The 4,271-nt window shown below is 42.0% G+C and overlaps 1 pseudogene; it reads left to right on the top strand.

Annotated features, from left to right (window-relative positions):
* LOC110130469 (large ribosomal subunit protein eL43-like) lies at nucleotides 1-559 on the top strand (annotated as a pseudogene).
* Nucleotides 560-4,271: the final 3,712 nt, after the last annotated feature.

Genomic DNA, 4,271 nt, shown 5'->3' with positions numbered 1-4,271 from the left:
GTGAGGAGAGGAATTATTTTTCCACAAGAATATTTTTATTATTTTGTAGAAGTCTAAGCATACCACCAATTCTGAGCACACCACCAACAGGATAGGGAAAAGGTAGAAATAGCTCACAAATAATGATCATCATCATTATAATCTTCCATTAAGAAGTAAGGCCTCTTAGCTCGTGGGCTCGGATCTAGGTTGCATTATCATGGTGAAACGCACGAAGAAGATTGGAATTGTGGGCAAATACAGGGCCCGTTAAGGTGCCTCCCTCAGGAAAATGGTGAAGAAAATTGAAATCAGCCAGCACGCCAAGTATACGTGCTCCTTCTGTGGCAAAACCAAGATGAAGAGATGAGCTGTGGGCATTTGGCACTGTGGTTCCTGCATGAAAACTGTAGCTGGTGGTGCCTGGACCTACAACACCACTTCTGCTGTCACAGTAAAGTCTGCCATCAGAAGACTGAAGGAATTGAAGGACCAGTTTAAGCACCACCAGTTGATAATGTTGCTAGCCTATAATAAATGGGTTAATTTCTGTAACAAAAACAACAAAAAGGCCTCTTAAATATGTTTGAACAGTAAATGACACACAATTGATATGTATCAATTCACTGAAATACTTACTGATATTAAGTATTTAATATCACACATGTAGAACCATCTATAGTTCAGTTCAGCCGCTCAGTCATGTCTGACTCTTTGTGACCTCATGAACCGCAGCATGCCAGGCCTCCCTGTCTATCACCAATTCCCAGAGTCCACCAAAACCTATGTCATTGTGTCGGTGATGCCATCTAACCAACTCATCCTCTATCGTCCCCTTTTCCTCCTGCCCTCAATCTTTCCCAGCATCAGGGTCTTTTCAAGTGAGTCAGCTCTTCACATCAGGTGGCCAAAGTGTTGGAGTTTCAGCTTCAGCATCAGTCCTTCCAATGAACACCCAGGACTGATCTCCTTTAGGATGGACTGGCTGGATCTCCTTGCAGTCCAAAGGACTCTCAAGAGTCTCCTCCAACACCACAGTTGAAAAGCATCAATTCTTTGATGCTCAGCTTTCTTTATAGTCCAACTCTCACATCCATACATGACCACTGGAAAAACTAAAGCCCTGACTAGACAGACCTTTGTTATCAAAGTAATGTCTCTGCTTTTTAAAATGCTATCTAGGTTGGTCATAACTTTCCTTCCAAGGAGTAAGTGTCTTTTAATTTCATGGCTTCAATCACCATCTGCAGCGATTTTGGAGCCCAGAAAAATAAAGTCAGACACTGTTTCCCTATCTATTTGCCATGAAGTGATGGGACCAGATGCCATGAGCTTAGTTTTCTGAATGCTGAGCTTTAAGCCAACTTTTTCACTCTCCTCTTTCACTTTCATCAAGAGGCTCTTTAGTTCTTCCTCACTTTCTGCCATAAGGGTGGTGTCATCTGCATATATGAGGTTATTGATATTTCTCCTGGCAATCTTGATTCCACCTTGTCCTTCCTCCAGCCCAGTGTTTCTCATGATGTACCCTGCATAGAAGTTAAATAATCAGGGTGACAATATACAGCCTTGACGTACTCCTTTTCCTATTTGGAACCAGTCTGTTGGTTCATGTCCAGTTCTAACTGTTGCTTCCTGACCTGCATACAGGTTTCTCAAGAGGCAGGTCAGGTGGTCTGGTATTCCCATCTCTTTCAGAATTTTCCAGAGTTTATTGTGATCCACACAGTCAAAGACTTTGCCATAGTCAATAAAGCAAAACTAGATGTTTTTCTGAAACTCTCTTGCTTTTTTGATGATCCAGTAGATGTTGGCAATTTGATCTCTGGTTCCTCTGCCTTTTCTAAAACCAGCTTGAACATCTGGAAGTTCATGGTTCACGTATTGCTGAAGCCTGGCTTGGAGAATTTTGAGCATTACTTTACTAGCATGTGAGATAAGTGCAATTGTGCAGTAGTTTGAGCATTCTTTGGCATTGCCTTTCTTTGGGACTGGAATGAAAACTGACCTTTTCCAGTCCTGTGGCCACTGCTGAGTTTTCCAAATTTGCTGACATCTACAAGTTACCACTTAACATTTAAATTTTTTTCAACCAAATAGCATCCAAAGAAACATGAATCAGTGAGATCTCTCCTTTTTTTTTTTTTTTTTTTTGCTGTGCCAGGTCTTTAGTTGTGGCATGCAAACTCTTAGTTGTGGCATGTGGGATCTAGTTACCTGACCAGGGATCAAACCCCAGCTCCCTGCACTGGGAGTGTGGAGTCTTAGCCACTGGATCAACAGGGAAGCCCCTCAATGAGATCTTAAATAGTATTCTGTAACCAGCTATAAAGATTAAAACATTATGATCACCCACAAAGTTAGTGGGCAGTATGAAAAGGCAAAAAGATATGACACTGAAAGATGAATTCCCCAAGTCAGTAGGTGCCCAACAAGCTACTGGGGAAGAGTGGAGATATAGATCCAGAAAGAATGAAGAGGCTGAGCCAAAGCAAATACAAAGCCGAGTTGTAGATGTCACTGGTGATGGAAGTAAATTCCAATGCTATAAAGAACAATACTGCACAGGAACCTGGAATATTAGGTCCATGAATCAAGGTAAATTAGAAGTGGTCAAATAGGAGATGACAAGAGTAAACATTGACATCTTAGGAATCAGTGAACTAAAATGGACTGGAATGGGTGAATTTAACTCAGATGACCATTATATCTACTACTGTGGGCAAGAATTCCTTAGAAGAAATGGAGTAGCCCTCATAGTCAGCAAAAGAGTCTGAAATGCAGTACTTGGAAGCAATCTCGAAAATGACAGAATGATATCTGTTCACTTCTAAGGTAAACCATTCAATATCACAGTAATCCAAGTCTATGCCCCAATCAGTAATGTCGAAGAAACTGAAGTTGAATGAGTCTTTTCACCATAGGGGCTGCTAAGTCACTTCAGTAGTGTCCAACTCTGTGCAACCCCATAGATGGCAGCCCACCAGGCTCCCCCATCCCTGGGATTCTCCAGGCAAGAACACTGCAGTGGGTTGCCATTTCCTTCTCCAATGCATGAAAGTGAAAAGTGAAAGTGAAGTCTCTCAGTCATGTCCAACTCCCAGCGACCCCATGGACTGTAGCCTATCAGGCTCCTCCAGCCACGGGATTTTTCAGGCAAGAGTACTGGAGTGGGGTCCCATTGCCTTCTCCCCATCATAGGGGACTGGAATGCAAAAGTAGGAAGTCAAGAAACACATGGAGTAACAGGCAAGTTTGGCCTTGGAGTACAGAATGAAGCAGGGCAAAGGCTAGTTGAGTTTTGCCAAGAGAACACACTGGTCATAGCAAACACCCTCTTCCAACAACACAAGAGATGACTCTACACATGGACATCACCAGATGGTCAACCAAAATCAGAAGGATTATATTCTTTGCAGCCAAAGGTGGAGAAGCTCTATACAGTCAGCAAAAAAGACTGGGAGCTAACTGTGGCTCATATCATGAACTCCTTATTGCCAAATTCAGGCTTAAATTGAAGAGAGTAGGAAAAACCACCGGACCATTAAGGTATGGTCTAACTCAAATCCCTACGATTATACAGTGGAATTGACAAAGAGATTCAAGGGATTAGATTTGGCAGACAGAGTGCCTGAAGAACTATGGATGGAGGTTTGTAACACTGTACAGGAGGCAGTGATCAAAACCATCCTCCAGAAAAAGAAATGCAAAATGGTTGTCTGAGGAGGCCTTACAAATAGCTGAGAAAAGAAGAGACATGAAAGGCAAAGGCAAAGGAGAACAGGAAAGATATACCCATCTGAATGCAGAGTTCCAAAGAATATCAAGGAGAGATAAGAAAGCCTTCCTCAGTGATCAATGCAAAGAAATAGAGGAAAACAATACAATGGGAAAAACTAGAGATCTCTTCAAGAAACTAGAGATACCAAGGGAACATTTCATGCAAAGATAGGCACAATAAAGGACAGAAATGGTATGGACCTAACCACAGAAGCAGAAGATATTATGAAGAGGTGGCAAGAGTACACAGAAGAACTATACAAAAAAAGATCTTAATAACCCAAATAACTATGATGGTGTGATCACTCACCTAGAATCAGACATCCTGGCATGCAAAGTCAAGTGGGCCTTAGGAAGGATCACTACAAACAAAGCTGGTGGAGGTGATAGAATTTCAGCTGAGTTATTTCAAATCCTAAAAGATGATGCTGTGAAAGTGCTGCACTCAACATGCCAGCAAATTTGGAAAACTCAGCAGTGGCCACAGGACTGGAAAAGATCAGTTTTCATTC

The sequence above is a fragment of the Odocoileus virginianus genome, chromosome 6 (assembly GCF_023699985.2).
Source record: "Odocoileus virginianus isolate 20LAN1187 ecotype Illinois chromosome 6, Ovbor_1.2, whole genome shotgun sequence".
NCBI classification, from domain to species: domain Eukaryota; kingdom Metazoa; phylum Chordata; class Mammalia; order Artiodactyla; family Cervidae; genus Odocoileus; species Odocoileus virginianus.
This window is presented reverse-complemented; position numbering and strand designations above follow the sequence as displayed.